This window comes from Aquarana catesbeiana, linkage group LG04, assembly GCF_042186555.1.
Source record: "Aquarana catesbeiana isolate 2022-GZ linkage group LG04, ASM4218655v1, whole genome shotgun sequence".
NCBI classification, from domain to species: Eukaryota; Metazoa; Chordata; class Amphibia; order Anura; family Ranidae; genus Aquarana; species Aquarana catesbeiana.
Window position 1 is genome coordinate 513,133,493 of NC_133327.1, and position 23,338 is coordinate 513,156,830.

General features: G+C 41.8%; 1 long non-coding RNA gene across 1 annotated transcript in view; it reads left to right on the forward strand.

Moving 5' to 3' along the window:
- The window catches only part of LOC141141561 (uncharacterized), an 84,597-nt gene extending 64,233 nt beyond the window's left edge, over nucleotides 1-20,364 (forward strand). The window contains exons 2-4 of the long non-coding RNA XR_012244131.1: nucleotides 12,985-13,053; nucleotides 14,591-14,822; nucleotides 16,711-20,364. This is a non-coding gene — a long non-coding RNA (uncharacterized lncRNA). The remainder of the gene's footprint in view (nucleotides 1-12,984; nucleotides 13,054-14,590; nucleotides 14,823-16,710) is intronic.
- Nucleotides 20,365-23,338: the final 2,974 nt, after the last annotated feature.

The following is a 23,338-nucleotide window of genomic DNA, read 5'->3' on the forward strand; positions in this document are numbered from 1 at the left end:
CGTTCCAAGGCCATTTTATATGCCCTAGTGGGGTCTCTTTTCAGAATGCGATAAGTATTCCTGTCTGATATCAAATTATTCATCTCGCGAGGGGGTGAGGCCAGCTACAGAGGCTGATCGAAGCAGCTTGAGAGAGCTCTGCTACAAAGGCTCCCATTAACCATTTAAGGACCGTGCCTCTTTTTGAGATTTGTTGTTTACAAGTTAAAAACTGTATTTTTTTTGCTAGAAAATTACTTATAACCCCCAAACATTATACTTTTTTCTAACACCCTAGAGAATAAAATGGCAGTCGCTGCAATACTTTCTGTCACACCGTATTTGCGCAGCGGTCTTACAAGCGCACTTTTTTTGGAAAAAATACACTTTTTTGAATTAAAAAATAAGACAACTGTAAAGTTAGCCCTTTTTTTTATATTGTGAAAGATAATGTTATACTGAACAAATTGATACACACGCTTCAAAACTGCGCCCGCTCGTGGAAACTTTTACCCTTAAAAATATACATAGGTGACGTTTAAAAAATTCTACATGTTGCATGTTTTGAGTTACAGAGGAGGTCTAGGGCTAGAATTATTGCTCTCACTCTACCAATCGCGGCGATACCTCACATGTGTGGTTTGATTACCATTTTCATATGCGGGTGCTACTCACGTATGTGTTCGCTCCTGCACGCGAGCTCGGCAGGACGTGGTGCATTTAAAAAAAAAAATTTTCTTATTTATTTTACTTTTTATTTTTACACTGAACTTTTAAAAAAAAAAATGTGTCACTTTTATTCCTATTACAAGGAATGTAAACATCCCTTGTATTAGAAAAAAAGCATGACAGGGCCTCCTAAATACGAGGTCTGGGGTCAAAAAGACCTCAGATCTCATATTTACACTAAAATGCAATAAAAAAAAATTTTGTCATTTAAAAAAAAAAAATGGCCCTTTACGAGCTATGGGCAGAATTGACGTTTTGACGTCGCTTCTGCCCTGCAATGGTATGGAGACGGGTGGGGGCCATCTTCCCCTCACTCCATGCCACTGAGGTGGGAGGATCCACTCTCCTCCACCACTGCCGACGGCTCTGGTAAGCAGCGGAGGGCACTGGAACATGGCGGGAGGGGGGCCCCTCTCCTGCCGCCGATAAAAGTGATTTCGCGCCGAATACACCGCAGAGACCACTATTTCGGAAACCAGACCGGAAACCAGCTAGCTGCTGCCATAACAAAGATATTCCTCTTCATAGTTAGGACGTATATCTGTGTGCGGTGGTCCGGAAGTGGTTGAAGCAACCCACCGCAACCTAAAGCTTCCCTGAGAGCACAGACAGGCACAGGGGACATCGGAGATCACCTGGGAAGAATGAGGAAGAGAAAAGAACGCGGGGGACCCCGAAAACTAGGAGATTTCTTCAGCCCGGCCCAGGACACATGGAGAAAACTAAGATGGCCCTGGCTCCATCTCATCTCCACACAGCATAAGGCAGCAAGGTGAACATGCTGCAGAAGGAAATGTATCACAGGCAGAACTAGCAAGGAAAGTTCTGCATGCTCAGGATGACACCAGCAGCCCTCTGAAGCAGAAGAGGAAAATCACTTAATCTAAGGAGAATGTAAGTGCTATTATACATAACAATGCTATTATAATGGAACAACACCCCTATGATGCACAACTTACAGCTATACCCACTACAGGTCAGCCTGTCTCTGACACAACTATTAAGGACATAATAATGCCTCTAAGAGGAGCACTGCAGTATGATATGAAGTGTTTTATAAATCAATACAAAAAAGAAATAGATGCATTAGGAGAAAGAGTGGAGTATGTGGAAAATAAAATGTGCGATTTTACGGATGCACACAATGAGCTGGTAGACGCACATTTTGAATTAGAATATGAAATTAAAAACCTCAAATTGAAGGTAACTGATTTGGAAGATCGTTCAAGAAGGAACAATGTAAAATTCTGAGGTATTCTGCAGAATGTTAAACCTTCTGATTTGAAACGCTTCCTAAAAGAGATGATATCTACTCTACTACCTGAAATCCCACATCAAGAGCTTATGATAGACTGAGCACATAGACTACCTAAACCCAAATATATACCAGAAACGCTACCCAGAGATGTGATTGCAAAAATTAATTTTCTCGAAGTGAAGGAGCAACTAATGTATTTTGCAAGACATAACACACCACTACGTGACCCATATGCAGGAATAATATTGTACTCGGATCTTTCACAGGCAACTATACAAGCACGCCTAAATCTCAATACAATAACTAAAATTCTTAGGAACCACAAAACCATCTACTGTATAAGTGGGGTTTCCCTACAAAACTAATTCTGGAAAGAGATGGAAAAGAATATACCATCATGAATATGAAATATGGCCTGAAACGTTAAAAAAATGGGGCTTATTACCTCCAAGTGAAGATAACGCATGGGAAAAGGCCACACCGGGAAAAATCCCACAACAATGGCAAACTAAAATAAATGACACGCTTTCTTCATTGCCTTTCTATGGATCTGCCTCTAAATAATACATACTGAAATATAAAAATCTGTCCAATCACAAGGCAAAATAGCCTCTCAGGAAGCTCAGCTCAGGGAACCCTAATAAGAGACTTATTGTTTGTTTTTCAGTTGAACTGTTTCTATGTTAACCCCAAAAACAAGTACATACAAACTGTACATGGGAGTATATTTTTATCTCCATCTTTTTTATATTACCAAGTTTATTGTTACCTTGACTTTTTTGTTGAACAGATGGCAAACAGAACAGACATCTAGGTGCAGAGCTCCGCAGCCACGGAGGGGATAATATCCTCTATATCCATTCTGGGCAAATATAATCCTACCTCCGGGTCCTCCTAAAAAGCCCTGGCAGATGATGACAAGGCACAGAAACCAATCAGGACTCCAACAACAAATAGAAACACCCGTTAAGATCACCGGCATGGCTGCACGCTTGGAGAGAGCTTCCAACATGGTGACGCAGACAATAGACACTGATGAGGCTCTCAGGGAGCACGCCAACTTCTCTGCCCTGATGCAGGCGATCACCCGTTGCCAGACTGCGCTCACATCCAAGATTGATTCCCTGCAACTAGAGATGGATCTCATGCAGAAAGACTACGATAAAATCCGCAATCGGGATGGACGAGGCCGAGCGCCGGGTCGGCAATACGGAGGGCTCGGTGCGAGACCACTCGGCCACCCTACACACCGTTCAGGTGAGACTAAAGCATCTCGAATCCAGGGCTGAGGACGCCGAGAACCAGAACCGGCCACTGCAGTTGTTTTGTCTGGGGATTTCAACATGGTCCCCTGTCTTAATGTAGATAAAATGTCTCAGGATCCAGCTATAGACTCTCCACTCTCCTGCTGGACCTCTGCGTTTGGTCTTACAGACGTTTGGAGGTGGAAACACCCCCCAACTAGGGGATACACTTGTAATTCAGCCATATACATAATTCAGCCACATATATGTCAGTAACTCTGTCTTAGCTAGGGTATGGGAGGTATATGCCCTTCCCAGAGGTATCTCAGACCATGCCCCTGTCTTATTGCCGCTACAAGTCACAATGTCCACCGACAACTGCCTATGGCGACTTTTCAGGTACTGGATCTTGGACGAGCGGGTGGAGCCAATTGTAAAATCGTCCATTTTGTTGTACTGGTCTTCTGACCCCTCCCTGGAGAAATCACTCACTTGATGGGAACGTTTTAAAACTTATATAAGGGGACAGTATCAGTGTGCTATTGACTCGGCTCGTAAGTCCTACCAGACCTCCCTTGTCCAGGCTGAGGCTGCTGCCCAGACATTGGAGGCACAGTATGTGGCAACTAGGGAGGAAAGTCGGAGGGTGGCTCTGTCTGCAGCTCTGTGGGAGGTCCAGCTCCTTAGAGTCTCGGCTGCCAAAAAACAATTGCTGTACTGATCACAGAGGGTGTTTGAGCAGGGTGAGAGGATGGGCACATGCTTGCATGGCTCTCCAGGGAACAGACAGTTTCTGCACACGTGGCCAATGTCAGGGATAACAGAGGGAGACTGCTATCAGATCCTGGTGATATCAATTCTTGTTTTGCCTCCTATTATGCTGTCTTGTATTCCTCCAGGGTCAGGTACTCTCAGGTTGAACTCCACTCCTTCTTGGAGACTATTAAATTCTCCATGCTATCTGCCGAGGCCTGGTCGAGCCTGGTAGCTCCATTCACTCTGAAGGAAATTCAGGTCGCAGTGACATCCATGCAGGCGGGCAGGACTCCTGGGGAGGATGGCCTCCCGGCTGAATTCTTTAAAACACATAGAGCATCCCTGGAGTCCTCATTTAGGGAGATATTGCTGGTATCCCTTAAAGATGCTCAGCTACCACCCTTTATGTTGCGTGCTGTCATAGTGGTTATACCCAAGCCAGGGAAAGATCTATGTTCATCGTACAGACCCATTTCCCTACCAAATGTGGACGTCAAGATTCTTACAAAGGTTTTGGCAAACCAACTTAATAGAATAATACTTTCCTTGATACACGGAGATCAGACAGAATTTATGCCAGGTAAAGGCAATGATATTAATTTGAGATGGTTGTTTGCGGTGATTGACTGGGTGGCTGGAGGGGGTGGGGGGCAGAGGTGGTTGCCTCCCTGGATGCCAAAAAAGCCTTTGACTCGGAGGAGTGGGATTATTTGTGGACAGTAATGCATAAATTTGGGTTTGGACCGGTCTTTATGTCATGGCTACAGCTGTTACGAGTGGCATTCTGTCTGCATCTTTCTGATCCACTGGCAATGATGCTCCAGTCTTCCCATAGAGTCACTGGTATATCAGTGCCCCCTATAGTAGAAAAGGTATCGATGTACACGGACGATACCCTCCTATATCTAAATGACCTTCATCAATCCTTGGCGGCGGCCTAGAGGTCATTGAGTCATTTGGTAGGTTCTCGGGTATCAAAATAAATTGGGACACGTCAATGCTGTTCCCCTTAAACCCGATAGCACCCCCCCTAATCTACCAGCCCCTCTCCAATGGGTAGATAAATTCAAATACTTGGGTATATATGTCCAAAGAAACCTGCTGGATTATTTTGAGGCTAATGTGCGTCCAGTTCTTCAGCGGTTCCTTCAAAAATGTAATACATGGAAGACCCTACCACTCACACCAGTAGGCAGAGTAAACCTAATTAAGATGTCCTTCCTCCCTAAATTTCTCTATGTGTGTAGATATACCCCTATTAGTATTCCTAATTCCTTTTTCAATAAAATTGACCAAGCTTTTATCTTTTGTATGGTAGGGCACAGTCCCCAGAATAGCTAGGTCCACGCTCCAGCTGTCGCTATCAGAGAGCGGCTTGGCACTACATAACTTCAAGAAATATTATTAGGCAGCTGTCCTAGTCTTGGTGGTTTAACAGGATCAGTCTAACCCCTCAGTAAACCTAGAAGCGTCAAAATTAGGATCTTATTCTGAACTTAGTAATTTGGTGTATCGAGTCCATCAATCCAGCACACAAATTACCGCCCCCATGAGAACCACGGCACTGGTGTGGAGGCAGGTTTTGGGGTCTCTGGCAGAGCCCCAGACTTTCTTTCCCTATATTCCCCTATGGTGTAAACCAGAGCTGGCCCACCTGAGGACTGTGCCTGATCCGCACATTTGGGCTCGATATGGGGTAAAGATCCTTCGAGATATAATGCCTGAAAGGCACCTGCTCTCCTTCAGCAAAATGAAGAATAGATTCCTGCTTCCTCCATGGATGTACTTTAGGTTCTTGCAACATTGGCACGCGGTTCATGCACAGTTCCTGGATCCAATTACCCTAACTCCACACTCTGTTAAAAGGCTCCTTACTGCTTGTAATATAGAAAGGACACTATCCTCTATTTTAGGGATGAGCCGAACACCCCCCGGTTCGGTTTGCACCAGAACATACCGAACAGACAAAAAATTCGGCAGAACACATGAACACCATTAAAGTCTATGGGACACGAACATGAATAATCAAAAGTGCTCATTTTAAAGGCTTATATGCAAGTTATTGTCATAAATAGTGTTTGGGGACCTGGGTCCTGCCCCAGGGGACATGTATCAATGCAATTTTTTTTTTTTTAAAACGGACGTTTTTGGGGAGCAGTGATTTGTTTAATGCTTAAAGTGAAACAATAAAAATGAAATATTCTTTTAATTTCAATAGTTTTTTATTGAGTTTTTATAAAGAAGTTTACAATAAAGTTTTGCAGTGGTTCATTTTGTACATTAAAACTTATAACAAGGTCCCATAGACATAGTGCCTAATGTGCGTCTCATACAAACTTTAACTTAGAGAAGATATCATTACTGAACTTACTTATAAGTGTTAATCCCCACATTGGACAACCCAATTGGGCGCATACTGTGTCCAGGGGAAGGTGGCGACACTGCCATCCACGGTTTATTAACGTAGTGATAAAATCTTGAACAAATTTCTGTTAAGCACAACTTTATATGCGTATCCAAACCAATAATTTTCATGGGTATCCGATAAGGCACTTACAGAGTAAAATAGGTAAAACACGACTTTGATATATTTTATGGTTCCACTATACACTTTTATGGACCGTTCATACCCTTATTTTAATACTCCTAGGGAGTATCGTATCATCTGTTAGTGGGATTAGCATATGACTTAGGTTTAATGTATGACCACATTTGTGAGTCAAGAACAATGGTAACAAACAAACGAAACAACATTAGATTAGTAAGAAGGAAAAAGGAAAGGAATTGGATTCAAGATTAAGAATATTCGTTAGCATCTGCTCAGGTCTTCTTCCTTGAGGAGGCCAAAGGAGATCCATATTGTCCAATTGGAGAAATATTTAGCCACACATCCATTTTTAAAGGCTATTATCTTTTCATATTCTGCTACTGTGTTAACTTTGGTAATTAGTTCTCTCACACTAGGGATTACATTGGATTTCCTGTTTTTCACTATCAGGGATCTAGCGGCGAATATAATGTGCATTGCTATAGATCTTACCATTGTAGGATATTCTGACATATTAATACTCAAAATTGCTTTCTCTATGAAAGGCCTGGTAATGACCCCAGTAACTCTCGGAATCAATTTGAAAACTTCAGCCCAGAACCCACGAAAATGGGGGCATGCCTATACCATATGCGCCAGTGTTCCAACCTGACCACATCCCCTCCAGCAAAGATTTGATTGTGTATTTGAGAATTTAGCAACTATGTATGGTGTATAGTGCCATCTTGCATGGAGTTTTTGTGCCAGTTCATCATAGTTCGAGCATCTTGAGAATTGGTGGTTACATTGTATCACATTGATCCAATGCTTGTCTGTAAAAGTCTTACCCAATTCTTGTTCCCATTTGTGGGTTAGACTTGAAGTATACTGACTTGGAATTAAGTAAATCATATATCAGGGATATACCTTTTGCTTTGGGATTAGTAGAGGTTAGATGATTCCAGAGTGATGTGGGGATTGGAAGATTGCTTGTAATTAATTGTCTAAATATGGATGCTATTTGAGAATACGTTAAGAACTCAGAGGCCGGTATATCAAAGTTTTCCTGGATATCTAGAAACGCCATTAGTGTGTCTCCCTTTGTAAGGTCTTTTAAATGGAGAGTCTTTCCTTTTGTCCAGTGTCCCAGGTAAATGTTTGGGATTAACCAATGTAGAGATTCCAAAGGAATGGATACCTTGGTAGTTTGTACCTTGGGTGTAGAACCTCTTTTAAATGTGCCCAAGCATTCAATGAAGCTTGTATGGTTGGATGGTCTACTGGAATGTTGGACTTTGACACGTTTTGTGCTAACAAAAGGGCTTTTAGTGAGTAGGGAAACAGCCAAGACTGTTCTAATTGGCCCCATGGTTTAATGACAGGCTGATCGAACCAACCTCTAAGTTGGTCCAAAAGCGCCGCTGAATAATAGTCCTTCAAGATTGGGATACCCAGCCTACCTATTGATCTATGCTTCTTTTGCATGGAAAGGGGGAATCTTGCTCTTTTGCCTGCCCATATAAAGTTTGAAAGTTGTTTTTGCATAGCTGTGAAGAAAGAAGATGGGATGGGGATCGGAAGTGCTCTAAAATAGTATAATAATATTGGTAAAAGTAACATTTTATATGCTGCTAAGCGGCCGCTCCATGATAAGTAGTGTTTCTAAATTTTAGCTAACTCCTGTTGAAATTTTGGAGTTAGTGGTAAAAAATTAACATCGAATAGTTTTGAAATAGGGGATGTTAGTTGGACTCCTAAATAAAGGATGGAGTTGGAAGCCCATGGATATGAGAGATCTCTTTTGATGTCTGACTTAGTGGGGTTATCTATTTGCTATACCTAGAATGTTGGATGATGCAATAACCTTGTAGTATGCTATCTTGCCAAATTGTAGAAGAGTGTCATGAGCAGCTCTAAGAGAAGTATATGGGTCAGATAATGTGACATCGTCAGGGAAAAGAGAGATTTTATGTTGTTGGTTTCTGGAATAAATTCCTTTAATCATGGGGTGGGCTCTAATCTTTTCCACTAGGGGCTCCATAACCAAAGCGAAGATTAAAGGGGACAGTGGACACCCCTGTCTAGTTACGTTGGTTATTCCAAAGTTCCTGGAGAACATACCTTCCGTGTATACATATGCTGAGGGGGAGTAATATAGTGCTAAAATGGCTTTTTGAATTGGACCAGTTAAATTAAATTTCTCCAAGACCTTAGATAAGTACCCCCAATGTACTCTATCAAAGGCCTTCTCTGCGTCCAAAGTAAGAAGCAGAGAAGGCCTTTTGGATTTTTCAGCAGAATGAATGATATTGATCATTCTTCTGGTTGCGTCATTTGCTTGGCGGCCTAGTACAAAACCCACCTGATCTTAATTAATAAGTTTCGGTAAAAGTGTGGACAGTCTGTTTGCAATTAATTTGACATATAATTTAACATCCACATTCAGCAAGGAAATGGGTCTGAAGTTTAGTGGAGTTGAAGGTTCCTTGCCTGGTTTAGGCAAGGTAATTATTGTTGCTGTTAGCATTTCAGGTGGGAAGGAGGCTTTAGACATTGCGGCATCAAAGACTTTAGATATAAAAGATTTAGATATGGTAATAGTTCGTTATGGTACTATTCGGAAGAATAGCCGTCTGGACCAGGTGATTTGTTGTGCGGCATACTCCTAATCAATTTTTCAATTTCAGGGACCGTAAATGGTAGATTGAGCGAGGATAGCTCTGTCTGGGAGAGTTTTGAATTTGAATTGAAGTAAGAAAGTCAGTTATCATGTCTTCAGAGGGTTGGTGTGTGTCTGGGTCATCCTTAAGGTTGTATAGGGATTCATAGTAGTCGCAGAACACGTCTGCAATTTCTTTTGGATTGGAGACTAATTCTCCTGCTTTGGGGTTTTTCATACTTTGGATTTTTTGTTTAATAATTTTATCTTTCAATTGGCTTGCCAACAGTTTCCCTGCCTTATTTCCACACCGGTAGGTATTGGCTGTTAATGTGCGGAGGCGGTTCTCCTGCTGGCAAACCAGGTGGGTATGTAATTCCTGTCTAGCATAGAATAAAGAATCCCTAATTTTTTGTGCGGTACTTTGTTTGTTGCTAGCTTCTAAGATTTGGATTGTGGTTAACAAGTCATTGAGCCACTTCTTCTGCTGCCTCCTAAACTGACTGCCCATTTGTATCAGTAATCCTCTCACATAGGCCTTGTGCGTATTCCATAGTATGAAGGGATCCCCCACCGAGTGAGCATTGAATTGAAAAAAATCCTTCAAAGCAGTTCTAATGATTTTTGAGTTTTCCGGTTAGGATAGAAGATATATATCATTTCTCCATCTATTTGCTCTTGTTTTGGTGCTTTGATCCCCCACACTAATGGAAATGGGCGCATGGTCAGACCACATTATAACATGTATATCAGATTTTACTATCTTTTACAACATAAATTTATCCACCAAAAACAAATCGATACGTGAGTACGTGTGATGCATGCTAGAAAAGAAGGTATAGTCCCTTTCCGATGAGTATTGGCATCTCCACACATCAAAAAGGTTGGATGACGCAAGAAAGTTGGTCTTCTTTGTTGGGAACGCATGGGGTTGGAAAGGTCCATGTCTTTGTCCGGTATTGCGTTGAAGTCACCAAGCAGAATAACATGACCTTGTTTTAAGGACTCTACTTTTTTCCAGATCATCTTCAGGAAATGAGTTTGGTTCTTATTTGGTAGATAAACATTGACTAACGTGTATTTGGTTTTGGAAATTTCACATATTAAGATAATGTACCTGCCAGATGCATCAAGGTGCGTACCTAATTTGGTGAATGGAATAGAGTCTCTGACTGCTATGGCGACGCCTCCTTTCTTTTTGGGACCGTTCGCAAGATACACATGAGGGAATTTTTGGTGGTGGAAAGGGGGTGGTTTGTGGGACATAAAGTGTGTCTCTTGGAAACAAATGACATCACTCTTAAGTCTAATTGCTTCCTTCCAGGCAATTTGCATTCTGTGAGGGCTGTTCAGTCCTTTCACATTGAAAGAGGTGATGTTTAGTGCCATCTTAGAAAAGTGTAAAAATATTTTACATACCAAGTTGTGGTGGTATTTTAGGACTGTTTGGCTGTCCAATATCCGAAGTCAGTTGTTTCATTCTGGGTGTAGCTGGAAAGTGGGGTTTGAGTCCATGAGCTACGGCTTTGTAGACCTCTGTGGTCTTCTGTCAGAGGCTGCTTGTGAATATCCTGTGGGAAGAAAGGCGTTAAGACAAGACAAGAAGTAGAGGTAATCTAAGATATAAAAACAGGCGATTCCATTGGAATCTGTGCGGAAAAGCAACCACTGTAACTTGGGGGGAAGAAAACGATTAAATCAAAACTGTGTGGCATTCTCCGGGGCCATCAAGGGAGTTATAAGATGCTTCAAGATGCTCTAGGGTTCATGTTTCTGCATCAGAATTTGCCCTTGCTGATGGAGGTAAATTTTGCCTGTATTCCACCATGTTTTGGGGTTTCAGAATTTGCCAATCTTTCAGGAGTTTGAGGCCTTCTTTCATCGTCGTAATCACGGAAGATACACCATCTTTAGTGACCAGTAGCTTGGCAGGATATAACCATCTATATGGATGTAATGGTTGTTCAGCGGCTTAGCGATAGTGGCCAGCTGCCTGTGTTGCTGCATGGTGAATGCAGAAAGATCTGCAAAGAAGGAAAGATCCTGCATCTCCGAAGGCAGATCATCAGGAGTCTGGATGCAGTCATGAATTGATCCTTAATATGGTGGAAGTGTATTCGGACTATCATGTCCCTGGGAAGATGAGATGGGATATTTTTAGGTCTAGGCAGTCTATGAATACGGTCGATGACCAGATCTTCTAACAGCGCTTCCAGGAGTGCCGCTTTCAGGAGATCTATGAAATAATTTTTCAAGTCAGGGGGTTTGACCGATTCGGGGATACCCCAAATTTGGACGTTGTTCCTTCTTGATCTATCTTCCAATTCTGCTAATTTGGTTTTAATTTGCATTATCTCGTCATCTCTATGATTCTGGGCATTAACCATATCGTTGAATGTATTTGCAAATTCTCCCATTTTTAAATCGATGTGAGTGACTCTATTTGATACCGCATTTACTTCTGATTTAAATTGTTGTGTAATAGCCAGCATGTTAGCATGCAAGGTAGAACGCAGGGAAACCAGCATATCCTTAAGGACAGTGTCCATGACAGGCTGGTTTGATGTGGGAAAGTCTGTTATGGAGTCTTGTAGCTCCCTAGTATCATCCATTGAAGAGTTAAAGCCACTTACCTCCTCATTATCTGCAGTCTCCATAGACAACCTTTGTCTGCTCTTTGCTGGGCTGGATGAAGCTGATGGAGGTGAGGAGTATGTGTCGTATTCATGTTTGGGGTTTGTGTTGTTGCGGCTTCTATTCGGTATAAAAGCCGCTCCATGCTGCTTGTTTTGGCCGCGAGTGTCCTCTCTCCTGCCGCCGGCACCATCTTGGCTGTGAGAGCCGCGCGGCTGTGTAAAATAATCGGTCATTTTCCCCCGGGACAGGACACTATTTTCTCCTGCGGTATGGCATCAGGGAGTGTGCCCACTGTTGCTCTAGCTTATGGGCAAAAACAAGGCTTGTGGTCGCTGTAAATCCCCTTGTTGGCCCGGAATGAAGCGGAGCTCTTTTAATGTGCTGCCATCTGCTCCGTCGGCTAGCCATGCCCCCCCCAAAAATGAAATATTCCTTTAAATATCGTGCCTGGGGGTGTCTATAGTATGTCTGTAAAGTGGCGCATTTTTCCGTGTTTAGAACAGTACCACAGCAAAATTACATTTCTAAAGGAAAAATTGTCACTTAAAACTGATCGCTGTTGTAATGAATTGTCGGGTCTCAGCAATATAGATAAAACTCATTGAAAAAAAGAGCATGGGATCCCCTCAGTCTATTACCAGCCCCTTTGGGTCTGGTATGAATATTAAGGGGAACCCCGAACCTAAATAAAAAAAAAATTGCATGGGGTCCCCCTAAAATCCATACCAGGCCCTTCGAGTCTGATATGGAAATTAAGGGGAACCCTGCACCTAATTTTTAAAAATTTGCCCGGTGGTTGTGGGGGTCTGCGGGTGGGGGGCTTATCGGAATCTGGAAGCCCCCTTTAACAAGGGGACCCCCAGATCCCGGCCTCCCCCCTGTGTGAAATGGTAGCGGGGTACAGATGTACCTCTACCATATCAAAAAAGTGTTAAAATGTTAAAAACGACAGGACACAGCTTGGGGACAAATCCTTTATTAAAAAATAAAAAAATAAAAATGTCCCTCGATGTCCATTCATCTTCTTCTTCACGCTGCGACGGACCGAAAAAAGAAAAAAAAAATCCGCCACTGATCTGCCTCCATGGGACGCTCCCGCTGCGTGATGCTTCAGCGCTTTTGACAGTTCTTATATAACTGAGGGCATAACCGGGAGGCCCAGCCCCCCTCTGACTTTTTTTTTTTTACCCTTCAGCATGAATCGCATACTCAAGGCCCCTTCAAGCAACTCAAGAGATCAAGCAGCGTTCCTTTCATCATTCAGGTAAGTATTTTCCATAAAACACAGTGAAAAAATATCGACATTAATCACAGAAACACATTTCCCACCACCTCCCACCACCTTATCTTAACCTCCACCTACCAAAATTCCAAAAACAATCTGCCTCCTCCACTCCCAGCACCTTCCTATCATATAGCAAAACACAGTACAACTTGCTTAACACCCAGTCTTTGCAGTCATCTTCAGACACCATAAAACTTCTTTTCCTGTAACCACATCTTGCCTCCCAAACCACTTCTTTTACAATCACAGATAAAATCCACCCCCTCCTCCTCACTTCAGATCCACCACCAACCAAACCATATAAGCATAACTCAGGTGTAACTTCTTTCACTTCCAAAACATTTTTTGCAAAACCCACCAACCTCCCCCAAACACCTTTCACAAAATTACATTCAAAAAACACGTGCCTTAGGGTTTCCATACCACCACACCCTTCCCTTACACACCTCTCACTCCTTACCAAATCTCTTATTTTAAGGAAAACCATTGTTAGTAGACACTCATGAAAAGATATCCAAACAATCTCTTTTTGCTTATTGGTCACCCCTTCTGTCTTTAAATTCCTCCAGCAGACTTCTGTTTGTTTTGTCTTTAGGTCAGCAATATTTGTCACCACCTCCTCCTTCCTTAACCATTTAACCAAAAGGTCTTTGTTCACTGCCCCCTCACCTAAATCCTTCAGCCAATACTCATCATTCTACATCTTTCTTGTGGTATAGTAGGGAGGAGACACCAAGGCCACAGGCCTTGTCAAGTCCCGAACCCCCCACCCCCACCCCACCACAAACCATCCCATCAGATATCTCATAAAGCACATCTGCCCTAAGATCTTAGCAAAGGCTTTGTAATCTACGTTAAGTAGTGTAATTAGGCGCCAGTTTTTTACATCCTTCTCATCCCCTCATTTCAAATAGAATTCCACAGGGATTCCGTCTCCTCCTGGAGTTTTGTTTTTAGCCATACTCTTTAAAATCTTCTCAACTTCCAACTCTTCCACCTCCTCTGCCAGCCAAGCACCTTCCTCTTCCTTCAAGCCTTCTGATAATATATCACAATACTCCTCCACCTCTCTGATTGTAGCACCCTCTTCACCTCCATATAGGTCCTCATAGAAATTCCTTATCATGTCTCTCATCTTCTTCCCTCTCACTTCTTCTTGTCAATCCATCATCACCTTCATCACCTTCTTTGGGCTAAAAGCCTTCTTGAAAAAGAAGCGGGAACATTTCTCATCTTTCTCCATCGTCTGGACCTTCTCTCTAAAAATGATCCATTTCCCTTTATCCTTGATCATTATCCTTCTCTCTTCTTGTGCTTCTTTTAGTTCCTCCTCCACCTCCATACCCAACCTCTTGCACTGATACAAGAAATGTATCCTTGCCAACAACCTCCTCCCTGCCTCCCTCCTTTCTCTAGCTTTCTCTGCCCCTACCTTTTTATAAAAGGAATCCACTTGATTTTTCAGCCAGTCCCACCATACCAACAAATCCTCAAAATCATCTCTTTTCCTTTCCAGAGACCGGAAGAAAGAAACAAAACGTTCAGAAATGTTTTCATCATTCAACAGTGACATATTCATTTTCCACGTACCTCTCCCCACCTCCACTTCCACCTCCAACTTAAAAGAACAGGAAATTAAAGAATGATCGGAAAATAACACAGGAAACACCTTATAAGCTTCCCCTTTCAAAAATTGCGATAAAAAAAATAAAGTCAATCCGAGACCTCACCGTCCCCCTATCAGACAGGTAAGTAAAAATTGTGTTCCTCCCCTCCACCTCCCTGGCTACATCATGCATCTTAAAGTCATCTATTATGTCATTCAAAAGTCTAGATGAAATATCCATCCCACCATCACCACGGGTCCCCTGTCGGTCTTCATTCCTCCTCACACAATTAAATTCGCCCACCAGGACTTTTGGAACCCTCCCAGTTAAGCATACTCTCAAGGTCTTCAAAAAACTTACTCTTTCCTTTTTTTCAGCTGGAACATAGCAGTTAATCACTCTCACATGCTGCCCCAAGAATTCAAGCGTTACAATCTGCAACCTTCCAGGAACAAACACTTCATGCGCTATGATGTTAACATTTGGATTTTTCACCACAACTCCAATCCCCCCACTTCTAGATTCGCATGCATATGCCCACACAGAAGGACCCCATGACCATTGAGCCGCAGGATCACTCATTATGCCACACTCTTGTAAGCATAAAACATCTCCATTAAATTTACTCATTTCCTCAAAGACCGCCACCCTCCTCACTCTTGCAGCAATGCATCTAACATTAATAGATCCTATTGATAGAGCCATTAAAAAAAGCAGAAAAAACATAGCCATAACAAAGCCTTAAAAATCCATCCTGCCTTCTACTTCATCCATCCCAGACAGACTCTTCTGCCTTCTCCGGGGAACCGGAGAGCTGGCGGACTCCTCCTCATAATCCCCATTCTCGGACATTATTCCACCCTCCACCCTTCCACCCCACCAGACCCTCTAGATCTTTTGATAGTGGAAGTGTCTGATAACTCCGGCAGAGTAAAGGAATCCTCAATCCTCTGGCCACATTCAATGTCACTGACAGTGTCCATATCACCTTCCTCAGATTCACTATCTGACAAACTACCAAAAAGGTGTGATGCCAAGCTTGGCTCACCTGTAGTTGGTACATCCGTTTCCTGAACTGTCTCTTCCTTTCCCAAAGGGGTGTCATCACTCCGTCTTCCATCTTCCTGTCTTCCATCAGGGGGCCGCAGAACTTCACCACCACCATCTTCACCCGGCAAGACATCCGCGACACCAGAGCTAGCACCACCACCTGCCACTTCATTCACAGTCACTGCGGTCGTGCCACCTGCTCCCGCCACATAACCTGCCTGCCCCTCGGGCGCATCTTCACTGGCCGGGTGCTCTGGAAGATCACCAGGAGGGTCCGCCCGTACATCAGCAGCACTCCCAGTACTCTCCTTTGCACCATCTCGCGGCCTCCGCTGCCTGCTTTCTCTCTTTTCCTTCCCCTCAGTCAGCACACTAGACAACCATTCTCTTCTTGCAGCCTGATATTGTCCACATTCTTTTGCCATATACCCAGCTTTTTTGCAAATATATACCCTGCTTTCCTTGCATTCTCGTGCGACATGACCTCCTTTCCCACAAAACCAGCACTTCAACTCTTGGTCACACTCACTGCTAACGTGTCCATACCGCATACACTTTCTGCAATATCTTGGGTAAAAAAGAAACCCCCTTTACCCTCCGATAGTAAATACCACGGGAGGTCTTCTGACTCCTCCCACACAGCTAGAGTCCAACTTGAAATTTCCAAAAAAAGGTACTTCCCAGACCAAATTTTAAAGTTATTGAAAACCTTCTCTCCACCTCTCAGATTGTCACAGTAGTTGCTCAGAAACGCTCTTACTAAATTAACATCCGCAAAAGGATTGTACAGGTGAACTGTAATTATCTTTTCCTCCTGCATAAACAAAGGCTGCACCACAAACTTCCTCCCGACTTCGCTTTCCTCCACCAACTTGAACTTCTCAAAGACATTCCAACAGACCTCAGTTGAATAGAAAGTAACATCATATAATCGTTGGTTAGGGAAGTCTTGTAAACATAAGATGTCTCTTACCCCTAGGCCAAGAACGCCCATCAAAAGATCCACCACCACGGTCCTCAACGTCACGACATCGGAAAATCCTGGCTTCACCACAAATCGAAGTGAGTCCCGAATTCCTTGGACCACCATTTTGGAATATAGAACGTGCCGATCACCTTCAGACCTGATCGCTTTCCTGTGGGGGCCCCCACAACGGGAAACCCTCAGTTCCGCCAACCGCCCAAAGATAAAGTCACCTTCAAAAGGGCGCTTGCTCCTCATTGCCCGGGGACTAAGCCTAAAGCCAATAGCAACAAGGGGGGGCCCTCCGAAAAGGGACGCTCCCCCCAAGGCGGACTGTCGGGTTCCCCCGGCACCTTTCAACCAAGTTACAAGCAAGCAGAACTACACTTGATCTTAGCCAAAAGGCAGAGAAGCACTCAGCCCCCCTCTGACACCACTGGAAAGCCATGCAAAAAGTCCTCGTGGTGTCAGAGGGGGCGGGGTCACCAGGGGACATCACCGGGTGGCCCCGCCCTCAGTTATAGTTGTCAAAGGCGATGAAGCCGTGTGACGCTTTTTTTTTGCTGTTTTTTGTTTTGTATATTCACATCTGCACTCATCTACACTTGGTCACACATGTCTAATAACATTTGCGAGCGTCACATTTCCATAATTATAAGAATTGCATTTTGCAGAGGATAAAGCTCCAAAATTTTCTCATAATAATTTTCCTCATATATATGTATCCAAGAACTCTCGGAAAAAGAAAGAAGTAATAACGATAATAAGACTCGGTGTCCTTTCAACCATTAGAAGTCAAGACTGATAATCAAGGAAGATTAGTTGCAAATATTGAGAATGAAAACGACACTATTGTCAATATATTTGCCCCCAACAAATTATTAATCTCGCATTGATAATCCAATTTGTTCAACAAAACAATCCCCCCTCCCTTGTCTGCGGGGAGTATTATGAGATTTCTATTTTCACAAAGGGTACGTACACTATCCTGTATGGAAGTGTCTGATCTATTCCTAATTTGAAAGCCTTCAAGATCCTTTATCATAAGATCTCTAAATACCAATTCAACCAGAGGGTTGAAAGTAGAAGCATTGGATAATCCGGTATGTATTATACCTTCATGATTCCCCACTGACAGGGGGGTCCTGGATTATTAAGAAAATATATTTTAATGCTCAACTTCCTCACGTACTTGTTAATATCACTATTGTTTGGGACCTTTCGCTAAAATAGAACGAGCTGGTGGTGGAGGTTGATAAGTATGATGAGGATAATTAGAATAATAATACGAAGTTGAACCATATTCTCTAGGGGTGTTACGATACTCATTCTCATAATTCCTCCTAACCCTAGGGGAGACCTCGGCCTCCACCTTGGAGTATATACATCGATAGTCAGTGGGGTATAGCTGTTATGCAAAGGTAATGGGCTTCTATATCCAGGCGACTCATTTCTAAATCTAAAATTGCCATCAGGACTGGGCCTCTTAGGAGCTGTTATTGCGTCTTTAGTATCTTTAAGATATGTTGGTGTGTTAATCACCAGTGGCTGTAGGAAAAAGCCAATGTACTTCCTGGCTCTAGAAGTCACGGACTCAATCCCACCAACTATGGGGCAACCTGGGGGTTTTTCAAGTGACTTGGGAATTTTTTGGAGGTAGTAGATCACTGGGATTCTTTGAGATATAGGGATCAAGTAAGCTATCATTCCAATTGGCTTTCTGGTATCCCGAAAAGCCAGTTTTTAAGGATTAGAAGAAATTGTTCTGAGAAGAATGATTTTATGAAACAAAATGAGATAATCGGGGAGAGATTTTTGGAGAAAGGTTACTCAGAGGACAATTTGTATGTTACCATCCAGCAAGTAGTGACTTGGATAGGGAGATCATTCTGGCCCCTAAGGGTGAAACTGTTAGAGAGGGCGGATATGAATGGTCTTTCCATACTACCTATTCTAGTCAGCATAGAATGGTCAACCAACAGCTTAAAAAACATTAGAGAGTATTTAAGAGTGTTATGATTCTGGGTCCTGCTCTCCCTGAATAGCCAAAGGTTATTTTTTAGAAAGGCACCAGGATTAAGACATCTGATAGCCCCCAATGTTGTGGAGCCACCAATCAGGCCCACTTTTTTCACGAATTTGAAAGTTTTTTTTCCCTTGTCGAAAGTGCTCTGTATGCAAATGTGTGGGTTCCAACTCTATTAGGACCACAACTTTTTCATCTACAGTTACAGATAGATCAAATAAAATAGATAACTTCATATCATGTAATGCGAAGAATGTAGTTTATCCACTCCAATGAAGTTGTGATAAACAATATGTAGGGAGGACAAAGAGAGCATTACACATCAGAGTGGGTGAGCATTTAGCTAACATCAATAAGGGATTCCCAAAACATAACCTCTCTAGGCATTTTGCGTTAAAACACAATAAGGATCCATCGCAATTGAAGGTGGTGGGTATTGAGCTTGGTACACCACATTGGAGGGACAGTAATATGGTTCGACATATATCCAGATGAGAAACTCACTGGATATATGAACTCAGATCTCATCAGCCAAAGGACTTAAATGTTGGATGGGATATTAATAGTTTTATCAACAATAGTTAAATAATTTAATTAGTTGGGACTACATTTTATTTTATTTATTTTATTGCATTTATTATATTTTATCATCTATCATCCATCATTTTATTATATTAAGTAGATTAATTATTTATTTGTTTAATTGTGCATAAATGAATTTTGAACAAGATAATTACCGCTATGTTGATAGTGGGATTATAAGCATTAGTTGATGGGTATGATATGGTCACGATAAGACCAATCGCACTATGGATAACTGAACATAATATTTGATTATTTACAAATATGTGCATGGACTGATCGTATGTGCAGGTTTAAACAGCAATACGTTCGGTCAATTGTCACTGAAATAGAGCGCAGTGGATCTCTTGGAACATAGCCACCATAGGAGGAGTCTTGGACTACAGCAACATGGTGTTGCGGTTCACGCTGGTTCCAATACTGTTTGGTAGTTGCACTGCTCTCTAGTGTTCGGCATTAGAATTTTTTCTGGATATAAGGAAGTCATGTGAGCACCGCTGACCCTTACTGCCTCACAGAAGAAGACCCATTGGACGAAACGTACGTCAGGCTAGGGACAGAGCAGTGGTGACATCTGAGCACCTGTGGAGGGTGCTGGGCAAACGAGTGTTTCCATTTGAGCCTATTTTATCATTTTTTGCTGTAAATAGAACCTTTAATAAACTCCTGTGCGCTTTTAAAGAATGTTGCGCAATGAGTTCATCTTCCACTTCCATATGCACACTGTGTGACCGGACTCTGGAGTTCCCTTGATTGTTGGTAGCTGTGGGAGATACACCTGTGGAATCCAACCAAGTAGGCTAGACAGCTAATGCGGTTATACCTGTAGTGAGGGGGTGAAAGCTCACTGATGTGCATATAGACATTGGGAGGTCTTAATATCTGGTAAGCAGAAATATTTGCCCTTTCTATCCAAAGAGATCCCAGGCAAAGAGATCCCAGGCACATTAAATCTCAAGCATGGTTCTTTTGTCAGGGTGTAAAAGGGATGACTGACAATCATTTTGTAAGTTCAAAACATAAACTGGTTTATTGAGCATTGCAAGGAAGGTGAGGTGCCATTCTAAGATTGATATCTAAAGTAACAGACTAGGCTCTTATCTTTTTTTATTCTCCAATGTCTGACAAAGCCTCTATTTGTATTGTCTAAACAGAGACTATGCTGGCTGGACACCTAAAGAACTTTGGAAAATGAGGTTTGAGAGGTATCACAATCTCTATGTTCCAAGGCAGGACAACATAGAAGGGTTCTTGTGTATACTTCTGTATACAGTCAATCTCCATGTCTCAGGTGCATATCTTTACTACGAAAAATAAATAAACAAATAAAAGAGCTTTTCTGCCTTCTTTGTTATCTCTCCCTAAATAAAAATGGTCATCTAAACAAGTCATAAGGGTTACCGCCTGTTAAGCACTTTGCCTTTAAGTACCCTAAAGAAATTTCAGCTTCAAATAGCTGATATCATTAAAAGAAAAAAGTTCTTTAAAATGGTTTTGTTTTTGGTCTCAAAGACAACTGCTACCAATGGTGGTGGTGATACATGAAGGTATACCGATTTAGAACACTTGCCTTCTATTTTTTTTTTTTTTTCATTCAGAATCCACATTACTGCAAGTTTAAGCTTTTTTTTTCCTGTTATTCTTCTTGCAAAAATTAATAAACAAGAATAAAAATAATAAATAACTCCATAACAACATTCATCCACAACAGATATATGAAAAGCTCAGCTTCTATATAGGTTTTTATTTTATTAATTCATTCAACAATTAATTAATCCAAAATATTTAACATATATCCACACAATAAAAATACATTATTTTTATCTATCCCCACTGCATGCAAGCCTTCTGATTTATTTTTTCCATTAATTTTCTCATAAATACTAGCACTGATAGCCAGAGAGATGCTTACATACATTTAGATACATACATTAGTCCTCACCCGGAAAAACTAATTCAGTGTTTGAAAGATGGTGTAGACCTAAAAAACATTCACTGCAAGTCTTCATCTCTTTCATGTAGTATTAATCAGGACTATTACAGTTTTAAGACCAATGAAATAGAAATATGTTTTAAAGTGTGCTGGTCATAAAGTAATTACACAACCAGGTAAAATGAATAAGTTTCTCCTTGGCTGTCTGGTTAATTTCTGCTGTAAATGTTCTTCGGAGTTTATTTTCCCAGTTGTGGTATAAAAAAAAACATAATTTAAAGTAACATGTACATAAAAATATAAATGCCCTTTTTAGCTCTTTAATGTTAAAGAATAAATAATTGCTTTGTGTGAATTCAAATGGCAGTATCCAAAAAGATGTCAATGGAAGTAATTTTTAAATAAAGATTTAATAAAGATACAATATGTGCGCTTTACGTGTGATTTTAGCTGTGCTTCCATTGAGTTTCTTTAGGACATGCAGTTTCAGATTTTACATACCAGTTTATTCAATAAAACTTGTGCTGGATATATACGAAAATGTACTTGGTTCACTGACTGTATTAAAAAGAAACTGCAGTCTGCTCACATAATTTGTAATAAAAATATCTTTGCCATTCTGAAGCTTCCCTCCAACCACTTTGCATATTATTTTATATATACTATGATTCTGTCAAATATGCTGCAGAAATCTCCCTCCACTAAGTCTGGCTGCAGCCATTTTAGCTGTGGGCAGATGAACCTGCTGCCTGTTCACTTCTTTGATTTACACAGACACACAGAGGCACACCTCCAGCTCTGCAGCTTTCATTGGCCCTCTTATTACTCATCCTCCCTCCCTTCCTGGCAAACTCTCACGAGAGTGAGAGAGAGAGAGAGAGCTGTGCATGATGTCATAAGCCTAGGCTAATAACCAGACAAGAAACAGGAAGTGGGCTGTATAAGGTATTTACTGGCAGGAAAAAAAAGTTTACTTTCCAAAAAAAAAAAAAAAAGTTAAAACAACAAGGGCAGAAGATTTAATAGATGGAAAGTTGAAAAAATGACTGAAGGTCCACTTTAGGTTATTTACTGTACCTATATCAAAAACCTGCAGATTCGAGGACAAGTCAGTCAGATGCAGTACATATTCCCTTGTTGTCCAAAATTGCAAATTTCTTTTTTGGATGTATCAGGGACAATTTATGCCTGTCTTGCTGGGACTAACATTTCTAAATAATTGTATAATTATATTCATCTAGGACTAAAGTCAGGGATCCAAATAATTGTTTAAAGCTGCGTGGGGGAATTTCAAGGAATGCTGTCAGTCAAATCTTCTCCATTGAGCTTCAGTAAAGTAAAGAATGTGAAATGGCAGGACAAAGGATGGAGGACCTAATCTTTAGACTTCCTCTATAGGTACCCATTGTGGTGCCTGATTCCTCACTGCATGGTTCTAATTAGACTAGTTGTGCTAAACAGTAATAATTTAACAAGTTAGGCATTCCAAGCTCCCTCGCTTGTTACTAACTTTAAACTATCTAAGCTTCCAAACTGAAACATATGTATAACAACTTATAAATTAAGAACAGTCCTTTGTTGGAGGTAGCATCCTTTGCCTTTAAAGGTACAGGAACACATTGGAACTCCAGATGTGCTCAAGGCACTGAAGACCCTCACAGTGTGTCTGCACCAAATCAAAAAACAAAAAATGTAAGTGCTCCAAATCAATTGACAACTAGCAAAAGAAAGTTTCACATGGGTAGGGCAATATGCTAAACAATATATGCATTCACTATATTAGAAATACAGTTTCAAGTCACCTGAGGCCAGATGAAAGATGCACACTGGTGTCAGGAGTGACCCTACAGCTGACTGCTGCGGATGGAGCTCTGGGTGATCAGGAAAGCAGGCCCTCTGGAGCACCAACACGGATTACAGTGGGAGCTGGAGCATGAGATTCCTCAGGGAGCGGAATCTAAGAGCCAGCAGGTGTTTAACAGGGCCCCTGAAGGTGAGGATGGACTTTGTTGCAACTGACTCCAGGTCACGGCCCCCAGGGTCTCCCAGCTCATGCTCACGGTAGGCTACTGGAGGATAGAGAGGAAGCAGCAGACTGGAAC